We start from the raw sequence: 12,204 nt of genomic DNA, 5'->3' as shown, positions 1-12,204 counted from the left end.
TTAAGTTTTTATAAAATTTTACTGTAAAAAAGCCATAAATATTCTTTGAATAACATGAGAACAAACAAGATCTATCAAAAAAATTTAAAAATATACTATAAGGGGAGTGACATAATTAAGATGGTGAAATAGAAGACAGCCTGCTCATTTTCCCCCAAAACAGCAAAAATTCTGCACTCATCAATAGTTAAAAATCTTTCTTCAGGAGCTTCAGGATTCAGGTAGGAGTTTGTGAACTCCAGTAGAACACAAGACCTTGGAGGGTTGTTTTGAGGGCAAACTGACACCCAGGTGGCTGATCCACCAAGGTCGCTCCTGGATTCAAGCATGGAAATGGCCTAGCCTTTCAAGGGGCTTGGGTACAGTCCCATTTGGCTTTCAGCCTGCAAGCAAAACCATTTGCCAAGCAGTCTAGAAGGAATCATGCACACTAGTACCTTGACGGAAAGGGTCATCTGTCCAATGACACCAGTAGCACCTGAAAGTGGCCCTGTGGCCCTGCTTCAGCCTTCTTGAGCTGAGATCCCAGCTAAGAGTGGCTTATACAAGGATACAGAGAGAGAATCAGCCATATGTTGCAGTCTGGGCCTCCCTGATGGGCTCACCAAGCTCTGTCACAGAGCATATCCCATGAGGACACAATCTCAACTGTAGCCTTTCTCACTGCAGTGAGGAAACTATACCATCTGCGCAGGCACTTGCTGGGAGGTGTGCACCCCTGTGAGCCAAAAAGACTGGGCTCTACAGCCTCTGCCCCACATTGGACTCCAAAAAGCCCCATCTCAGCTCCAGCCACTGCCTCGCACCCCTACGTGGCAACAGGAGAACTATGTCAATTTTGCAGAGACTTGTTGAGGGATACATGGCTCTCTAATTTAATAAGACCAGGCTCTCCAGCCTCAGCCCCATAGAAGATCCCAAGAGAGCTCAGTATTGGCTCCAGCTCCTCCAGCTGCAGTTGGGAAATTATCCCATGTGTACAGAGTTCTCTTGGGAGCTGCATAGCTTCTGAGACAATGGAACTGTACTCTCCAGTCTCTGTTCTACAGATTTCGAGGGGGCTCAGTCTCAGCTTCAGCACCTCCTGCTGCAGTCCATCTATGCAAGGACTTTCTGGGAGATGTGTGCCTGTCTGAGTGAATGTGACAGGCAACTTCCATCCCACAACAAATCTGAAGGAGGCCTCACCTCATTTCTGGCAATTTCTGTTCTAGTCAAGGACCCATTCTACTCATGCAGAGACCTACTGAGAGGCATGCTTACCTGGGCTACCAGGACAGTCTTCTGAACTCAGGGCCCTGGCCAGCATACACACACAGCCCCAGTACCCTGCTTGGGTTTTCCCCTCATACATTTGGGCCACAAAGCCACATAAACCACAGAGTACTTGCAAGACTTGTGACAGGCCTTGGCTTAGAATATCGCAAAGTTCTGAGATGGCTGAAGTGATCACAGGTTCAGGAAACACAACAGTCAGTCTGCTTAGAAGCCCTGGAGATCCCTCTGAAGAAAAACAGGCACAAACAAAGCCAAATTGCATAGACCAAGATGAACACCAAATCTCTCAATGCACATTGATATTGTCACACTTCCACAGACATCAAGGACATTCAGGGTAGCATGACATCACTAAAATGGACAAAAAAAAAGGTGCCAGAGACTGGCGCTAAAGTGATGGGGATGTGTGATCTTTCAGACAAAGAATTAAAACTGCCTGTTTTAAGGAAGCTCAGTGAACTTTAAGAAAACACAATGAATCAATTCAGAATTTTCTCAGATAAATTTAACAGATTGAAGTAATTTTAAAAATCAAAAAGATACTCTAGAGCTAAACATTATAATGAATGAAATATAAAATACAAACAAATTGATCACATGGAAGAAAGAATCAGTGAGCTTGAAGGCAGACTATTTAAAAATGCATAGTCAAGGGAGAAAAAAAGAAAAAAAATCAAAAGGACTGAAAAAAGCTTATAGAATTTGTCGAACAACATCAAAAGAGCGAAAATGTGCTGTTAAAGAGGGATCTGAAAAACAAAGCATTAAAAAGCTTTTTTAAAAAAAAGAAAAAAAAAACATTAAAAGAAAACTTTCCAAACCTGGAGAAAGATACAACTATCTATGTACAGGAAGGTCAAAGGTCACCAATCAGATGCAACTAAATATGAATACCTCAGTACATATAATCAGAATCTCAAAGGTCAAAGACAATGAGAGGATTCTGAAAGAAGCAAAGGAAAATAAGCAAGTAAAGTATAAGAAATACCCAGTACACCTGGCAACAGACTTCTCAGCAGAAACCTTGCAGACTAGGAAGGAGCGGGACATTATATATAGAATGCTTAAGGAAAATTTTTGCCAACTAAGAATATTATAACTGGAAAAGATTTCTTTCAGAATTGAGAGATAAAGACTTTCTCAAAGCTGAGAGAAAGTTTCACTACCAGATATGTTCTACAAGTATTGCTAAAGGGAATTCTTAAACCAAAAAAAAAGAGAAAAAAAGAAGATGCTAGTGTGATTGTTGCACTAATATTGTAAATATGATGTAAAATCACCTATATCTTTACTAGGAAGACTAAAAGATAAAAATAATTAAAAATAATAATACTTAACAACAATTTGTCAAGGTAGGCAATATAAAATGCAAATTGTGACATCAAAAATTTTAAATGTTGGGAAAGAAGGAAAGTAATGTGTATGGGTTTTGTTGTTAATATGTTTCATTTTTTCATATTGTGACTAATATTAAGTTGCTTTAAGTTTTAAATAACTTGTTATAACAGTCGGATATTTTTGTAAATCCTTTGCTAATCACAAAGCAAACTTATAATACACTATTTTTTTTTAAAAAATGAAATATACCACCAGAGATAAAGGAAGACAACAATAAATACAGCAAGAAAGCAAGAAAGAATGAAAACAGAAAAGGAAGGAAGGAATGAGGGAAGGAGCGGAGGAAGTAAGGGAAGAAGGAAAGAAGGAAGGGGAGGAAGGGGAGGAAAGAAAGACAGAAAGAGAAAGAAAGGAAGGAAGGCAGGCAGGCAGGAAGGAAGGAAGGAAGGAGAGAGAGAAAGAAAAAGAAAGAAAGAGAGAGGGAGGGAGGGAGAGAAAGATGTTATAAAACAACTATAAAACAAGTAGTAAAATGGCAATAACTTATAAATATATAAATATATAAATTATATAAGTATATATAAGTATATAATATATAACTATAAATTATATTTATAGCAAATACATTGTATAATATGTGTATTGTAATATAGTATTTGCTTTAATTATATATTATATATATAATCTTTGCTTTACATATTTATAATCTTTGCTTTAATTATATGTCATATATAAATATAATTATATACGTATGTAAGTGAGAAAATATAGACTTTAGAAATTTCAATAAAATAAGGTTTTAATTATATGTTGTTACCTTATACCCTTTAGATATATTTGTTTGTTATTTTAAATTTTTTGAGCAAATATAGATAGCACTGAAGATCAATATTAATAGGGGGCTTACAAGTTTAAATGAACTTAAAATCTAAAACAAATTAGTATTCAACCAGCTAAAATTCATAACAACATAATTAACAAGTAATTAATTTGATGAGTAATTGGCTTTCATAAATACATAAATTAATTTTAGCATGGAAGCATATTGACAATGACAAACGTAATTCTTCTTGGAGCCTTGTGTATGACTATGGAGTGTCTATGACCATGCCACATAATAATAAATTATTTGCAGTAGATTGAATTTTTTTGCATTTACACTTTTTAAGTTATTAAATAAAATCCTTTCCTTTGTAAGAGAAACCTGAACTCCCACAACAGATACTTGAAAATCATAGTTTCACAGATTGCTGCACAAAGTAAACAAAAAAAGTTTGTTTTAGGCATAGAGATATATTTCAAACTTCATGATGAATGATACCACTGTTATAGTTTAAACGACCCCAAAGGTATTCCCAAAATTCATGTGTTGAAAACTGTCCCCAGTGCAACAGTGTTGAGACGTGGAAACTTTAGAGGTAATTAGGTTATCAGAGCTCTGCCCTCTTGTCATTATTGTGGGAATGTATTAGTTATTTTGCAAATCTATTCATGACAAAATGATCAGATCAGCCCCTTTCCCCACCTTCTCCCAGGCATGCGCATGTGTACACATTCTCTTGCACTTCTGCCTCCTGCCATTACATGATGTAGCAGGAATGTCCTTCCAAATGCTGGCCCCTCAACCCCAGCTTCCAGAAATAAATCTCTGTTCTTTGTAATCCAGTCTCAGGTATTCTGTTACAGCAGCCTAAACTGGACTAAGATGGCAGCCATTACTGGAATCATTTTGTCTAAAACTTGATAATTAATTCTTTGCTTGTTATGCTTGAAATTTATTTATCTTATAGCATTTTACTTGAGTGATTGTTATTTTAAGTCCTGCTGAAAGGTAAATTGAATGTGGTACAAGTTATGCATACATGTATAACCGGAATTCAGCTTATGAATCGTGGACAATAAAAGCATCCTATAAGAATATAACATGGATTAGTTTTAGAGAGTCTAGAAAAATCAAATATAACATAGCCTCAAAAGTCCATGTGACCTTTTCCAATTGATGCTTGAGAAATGATTTATTTATGAAAGAAATTGCTTACTCTTCAGATAATTGGCCAAACCAGCGAGGTAGCTTCTATTTGGCCAGTACGTTTCTTTCTCAAAGGTAACCTTATATGGGTTAGTTCTGTTTCCTAAGTTGATCCATCTTGCATATAAATGTGTACTTTGGAAGTTATGCTATAGACCAAAGAGTGAGAGTAAAATGTGCCATTTAAGTGTATATATATTTATTTTGGAATTTAGAGAGAAAAAAACAAAACAAAAGAAAGAATAGGTGGAATTCAACCCAGCAATCTCATTACTGGGTATATATGCAAAAGAATATAAATCATTCTATTATAAAGATTCATGCATGCAAATGTTCTTTGCAGCACTATTCACAATAGCAAAGTCATAGAATCAACCTAATGGCCATGAGTGATAGACTGGATAAAGAAAACGTGGTATCTATGCATTAGGGAATATTATGCAGCCATAAAAAAGAATGAGATTATGTCCTTTGAAGGGACATGGATGGAAGTGAAGGCCATTATCCTTAGCAAACTAATGCAGAAACAGAAAACCAAATACTGCATGTTCTCATGTATAACTGGGAACTAAGTGATGAGAACACATGGACACACAGAGAGTAACAACACACACTGGGGCATATAGGAGGGTGAAGGATGGGAGGAATAAGAGGATCAGGAAAAATAACTAATGAGTACTAGGCTTATTCTCTGGGTGACAGAATAATCTCCACAACAAACCTCCATGACACAATTTTACCTAGATAACAAGCATGCACACGTACCCTTGAACTTAAAAGTTAAAAAAAGTGAGTGGAAAGGAAAGGCCTTAGCATTTTTTTTTATATATATGGTTCCTGGCTGGGAAGTATAAGGGGAAAATTTCAACTGCCTTTTAGCTTAATAGATTTCTGTTGTTTTCTATAGGTATGATTGCTACAGTTACCTAAAACTTGATCTTATTTATAAGTGTTATCTTATTGTTTATTACTTTTTTGAATGTAGAAAAAATCAATAAATGATGAATCCTGGCAAGTGTTTAATGCCAAGAAAAAAAGTATATAATTTTTATTTCTGTTTTTCATACAAATTAAAAAATCAAACTGTAAAGTAAATATAGAAATTACTATTTAACTGTTTCATTTCCTCTGATATTTTTCTGCTTACTTTGTAAATTTGTATGTATTATTCCTAGTTTCATGAGTTTTAATGATATGTTTATTTTACTTAAATTTTAATTTCATGCATTTTCTTTTTCATCTCAACAAAACTTTCGATTTTACATAATCAGAATGAAGGGAATTACCAGCTAAAACAGAATCTTTCGGAGGATTAATTTAGCTTTGTAAAGTCAACTCCTTTGAAATGACTTTTTTGTTGAATTGGGAGAATTAGTAACTTTTTCCAATGAGTTATACAAATAGCAAAAATAAACAAACCAAAAAAAACTTTCTAAATAAGAATGCTTGCTAATCTAAACAGGATGAAATTGGAGATGAAGGGTAAATTTGAGCATAGGATAAATTTATCTTATACAATGACATTTATAGAAGTTATTTAGTACAAAGTCAATCATCACTTCAATAGGGATGTTCAGGAAGTTTATGATTGATGGATTCAGATTTATGTGAACCTGAGCATCGCTATTCAATGCCAATTGAATACTTATTCATTCAGTTTAGTTATCATTAATTGAAGAATATAATTGGCAGATGTTTAGAATAACTTATAACATTATTTTATGATAATTCATGTACATATTTATCCAAAATCATCTCAGATACTGCCATCCTTTTCTGGGTCCTTTTCTGGGAACTTTAATGATAGGTGTTCATTAAAAGTTTGAAAATCAACACTATTTCCTCAAGGCAGTAATAGAGCAGAGGGCATTTGCAATGCAGGCTTTTAATTATTATAATTTCGTTGCTGCCCTTATTTGAGGTAAGTGGAAAGCCACCAATTCACCTTCACCTCCACTATTCACAGTTTTCTCACCCCATGACTTCACTGAGACGTAACCCGCAGTTGCCAGGATGGCCCTAATGCCACAAAGTATTGTCAAATTTAGCTCACTGACCTCATTGTCAGAAAATGGCTAGACAGGTGCCACCATATTATACAATATTGAAGATAAAAAACTTCTCACCCACACTTTTCTCACTTACAATAATCTTTTGAAAACACCTCTTATTGAAGTGTGTAGATTTCTGTTATGACTTGAAGTTAACTGACACCTCCCCTGACATGAAGTAATCTTTTAAAAGTCCCTCAAGGTTTGGTTCTAAGACCTATTGACAATCTACATTTTTTCCCTGGGTAACATCGTTACTATACCATCTACATTATAGGTTCTATATTCTTTAAACCATCATATTTACATATTCAAGCCCAATTGTTTTTCATAAGTTCATGCTTGTATGTCACACTGCCTATTTATCATTATTTGATAGTTCACAGTCAGAGAAACATTACAACATGTTTGAAGCTTGCTCACCTATACCTCCTCTACCTGTTCACTCTCCCAGCATTGTGAATAATTACATCCCTGTCTGCATACTTACCAAAGCCAGAAACTAGGAGCATTCCATTTGAAATTTTTTTTAAAACCAATATATTTACTGGCTCAAAATGTTCTGTTGATCCTTTTTTCAAACACATGTTTATATACTTCTCTCTCTCTTCAACCTTTGACCATTCTCAAATGCTTTGCAATGTTATACAAGCCTATGACACATTTACCTCTGGGGCAGCATCTGGTGAGGCGCCCCTTCTTATGAAGATCATTTTAGATACAGTGACCTTCTAAATGGCCCTAGAAAATTTTATGCTGTTTTATACTAGGCATGTCTGCCCCTTTGGACTTGAAAAAAAATTATGTAGTTCTTTTATTCTGGCTCCTTCCCATCTTTGATGTCTTTGATGCTGTCATTTAGAAGGTCTTTCCTGAACCCCTTGCCCCATTAATCTTTACCCATTACTAGTTATTTCCTTCTTAGCTCTTATCACATGTATTATTATTTTTTCTTTTCTACTTTCTTTATTATCAATCATGTATAATTTAAATTTGGTAATAAAATACACTTGCCTGTTTTACACTCGAATCCAAAACATAGGGCTGAAACATAAGAGATTCTTAATAAATACCACGTAAATAAAACCATAAAGTGTATCACATTATTTTAAAAAATGTTTTTATAAAATTACATAGTAAAAAATGGTAGATTGTAGAAAACTAAGTTAATTGTCTAACACCTCCTACTCCTCATTCCTTTCCCCAGAAATCAGAACTCTTAGTACTCTTAGTTCTTCCAATTTTTGGTTCCAGGTCTCTAAATTCTATGTATGCTGTAGCTATTATTTCATGCGTCAACGTTAGATATTGACCACTTTCTGCTGGAGTGAATGAGGATTTTCTCATGAACTCATATCCCTTCAATCTTCATTCCCTAATTGCTTTCATTGCTAGTTCATCACCACTTTCATTTTCTTTAGTGGACATACAAATTTAATCTTCAAAACAACTTCCTTTAAGAATAGGCTGACTCTTCTGACCATTCAGTTTTTAATATTTATTTTCAACATTTATGTTTTCATTATTTTGTTCATTTCAACTCTCCTCTTTTTACCTCCAAACTCTGTTCACTATACTTTTAAATTCAAAAAGAAAAATAATGTTTAATTTTTAGTTTATAATCATATATGACAATAAAAGTTTAATACTAAATGATAATGGCTACATGAATATTAGAATTAAATATTGTATGTGCTGATGATATGGTAGAATACAATTCCTTCTCTGAGATCCCAATTTCATAACCCAGAAGCCAGTAAAAAATATATAATCATGATAAAAAGTCCTATGTTTTTCTGTTATTCTCTCTCTCTTTCTCTGCCTCTCTTTTTTTTCCCTCTCTTTCACACACATGCGTGCACACACACACACACACACTTACCTTCTTATCCACTCACCTCTTCTTCCAAATTAGACCATGGTTTGGTTGACTTCCTATTTTTAACATTACTTTCGTGTATAATTTTTGTTGTCTTTTTTGCTAGAGTAATGATTGCTGCCATGGTATTGATTGATTACATGCTCTCTCTTTCTTATATCATTAATTTCACCTAAAGTGTGGATTCTACCAAGAAAGTCTATAATCTGCCTTTTTTTGCCTTTTCTTTTCTTTTTACCTCTTTCAAAGACCCTCGACTGCCTCTTCTTTATTTATTGTGGTTGTTTTCCATTTCGTCTCCTCTTCCGTCTACCTGAAACTCATGTCTCTTCTCTTGTGGATCAGTCACTGTATTCTATATTCTGTGTCTTCTTTTTTAAAATTTTTGTACTTTAATATTTGCTGGATTACATACATTATCAAGTGAGTTCTAAAAAGTGAATATGTTGGGCATAGCCATACAGACAGAGAGACAGAGACAGAGAGATGTATGTGTGTGTTGTGTGTGTGTGTGTGTGTGTGTAATGTCTGTCAGTGGGTGTATATGTATAAATATATTGAGAGAGATGGGGAGGAGAGAGGGGGAGATCTATTAGTCACTAGCAGAGAGCAGAGTACAAGTTGAAAAACACAAAAATATTCCAATAAGTGATTGACGATGAAGAAAGATTTATAGAGAGAAAAATGATTATAAGGAATGTGGTGTTCATAAACTAGAGAAGCAGAAATAGAGAACATTGAGCCATACTAATGCCAATAGACTGTGGTTAGTCAATTCAACTTAGTTCACAGAAAGGGGTGAGCTGTGATGGAAATTGTGGATGTGGCACTGGTAAGAGTTATTAGTAGATCTCTGTTGTATCCTGCAAGTAATCATATTTTACCTGAGATACTGTCAAGCCTAGTTGATCCTTTTCTTTCAATTATTTCTGGCTTTCATCTGAGTTCTTGCTTTCCTTATTGCTAATGACCTAGAATGATACCTTCATTATCTGAGTTAAACTTAATGGATATTGCTCTTCAGAATCAAAAGAAATTTCACTCATCTACGTGGAGAGCGTGAGAAAGTAAAAGACAAATATTTAAGTTTCTATCATGTTTCCAATTTGACTTGTAAAGAGCTTGGAATTTGCCACTTCTATCCTCACAAGAAAAAATCACAAACAAACTAAAAATCAACTTCTTTTCTTACATCCATCAGATAATTGAAGTCACAGGGCAAACTGCTTATCCTAAAATTGAAGAAACAGACAGGCAGATAAGAAGAATAGTACTTTACCTCAGTAGAAGCCTAGGAACAGAAGCCCACAGATAGATAATAACTTAGGGAGACTTAAGCTGTACTTGACAAATTGATGGAGGCTCAATGTAGAATAGTTTGAGAGTAAAATACTCCAAGGGGGCCCAGACTCAGGGGAACTTCTACACTTTCCAGAGTTTTGCCACTAAGGAGCCCTACTGCTTCTCACCATAAAGATGGAAGATAAACACCATCCTGATTTCAGTGCAGAGAGGGGAAATATATTTTTAGATATGCTCAGAGCTCTCTGTTATCCTTCACAGGGCCTGCCCTCAAGTGAAACTATTTCACTGGAGCCTAGCACTACCGGGCTTTACCAAAGCCTCACCAATGTGGAGAAAAAGAAATATTCATCTCTAGTTCCCTCTGTCCTTCCACATGGGGCAAGAGAAATAGCCAACTCAGCCTCACTAAAAGACTAAGACCCAATCATAGAATTATAGAAGGCTCTCTGCCAACACCTTCCCATCACATCCATAGTGTTCCTTATAATTACGAGCTATTACGGTTAAAACATCTACAAGCCTCAGAATCTATTTAACGAGTCTCTAGGAAAACCCAAAAACAACAGGGGAGACAACAACAAGCATACTAGAGGAAATTTTAACCTCAACGCTAAAGCTACAGCAGAATGCAAACAAAGCTGAACTCTTAGCCACATAAATATAAAATTAAAGGCCAACATAACTCACTGCCTTTCACCCAATACATCATATTCAACCTTCATCAGAAGACTGTAAGGCATTTTCTTTTGTGTAGTTAAAATAAGAAGGTGATCAAAGTATGATTTCACCAATCAAATGTTTTATTTCCATACAAAGATATTTCTAGAATTATTTTTCACAATACTTAAAGACAAGGAGAAAATGAGAAAACGATAACAAATCTCAGGGAATATACTTCACAGACAGGGTACATAAAACACATAGTGAATGAGTTCCAATTTTGCTTAGAGTCCAGTATTAAAGACTAGTTGCTAAATTACAAATGGAAGCAGACCTCTGTGCATGTATAGTGTAATAGAAGTTTGAGGCATACCAGGGTTTCGTTCTGTTGCTCAGGCTGGAGTGCAGTGGTGCAATCACAGCTCGCTGCAGCCTCGACCTCCTGTGCTCAAGTGATCTTCCCATCTCAGCTTACTTAGTAGCTGGGACCACAGGCACGTGCCACCACACTCAGCTATTTCTTTGTATGTTTTGTAGAGACAGGGTTTCACCATATTTCCCAGGCTGGTCTCAAACTCCTGGGCTCAAGTGATTCTCCCACCTCGGTCTTTCAAAGTGCTGGACTTACAGGTGTGAGTCACCACACCCAGCCAAGGCACACCTTTCTGTGTGATGGGTTAACCATCACAGTGGAGATTCACAACAAAGCCCAAGGTCCCTAATGCTGGGGAGCAGTTCCATGGGACATGGGCAAGGCTCTGGAGAAAACCTTACAGGCAGGCAGAGAGTAGTCCTTGCCACAGTCTACATTGTCAAATTGTATGTCAAAATATTGGTTTTACATGTGTTTGAAAGTTCAGTAGTTGAAGCCAATGGCTCACACACATGCTCTGATAAGGTGTGGTGTAACATTTTCATGGGGAGAGAGATTACAACTATGCTTTTTTATCACACCAAGTCATGTGGTCTCTCATTTAGCAAACACCGTAACTGTTTGGAATCACTTCAGTGTTACACGACACATGCTAAAAGGCATGTAACCTAAATTTGGTAATGAAATACATTATTAAATAATGAAATGTTATTAGCAAATTCCAAGAAGATCTAAAAATCTGAAATCACTAGTCTAAGACATACTGAGACGAATGGCTGAAGTTGAAACCAAAGATAGAGGATTAATCTAGGTTGTCAAAGAATCTACCCTGTTGAGTATGAATTTTATTCTATAGTTAAGGGTATGTGTTTTTTTAAAAAAAATATTTTTAAATATGCATTTTACATGCTAACATTGTAGTGTCAGAAAGAGCAATTATGACTCTCAGTTGGCACATATCTATTATATATTTCTTTTAACATGCTGAATTTATATTTTTCTATAGATATAAAATCTCCCAATTTTTTTTCTCTGTCATCTATGGGATGTGAGAATAAAAGGAACTAGCATTGGTAAGCTCACAAATAAGCTTCTACGGATTTTTGCAATATGCTTTGCATATTTTTCACTTTAAAGCAACATTCTAGTTAAGAATTAAGAGGAATATGATTTATTCCTTGCAAAATAACCTACATATTCTTTAATATAAAACATAAATATAAATGTGCTTCTTTTACCTAAAGTTTTTGTAAATACGACATTGATAAAGAATAGTAAACTGTAAAGTGCT

Source organism: Pan troglodytes, chromosome 4, assembly GCF_028858775.2.
Source record: "Pan troglodytes isolate AG18354 chromosome 4, NHGRI_mPanTro3-v2.0_pri, whole genome shotgun sequence".
NCBI classification, from domain to species: Eukaryota; Metazoa; Chordata; class Mammalia; order Primates; family Hominidae; genus Pan; species Pan troglodytes.
This window is presented reverse-complemented; position numbering follows the sequence as displayed.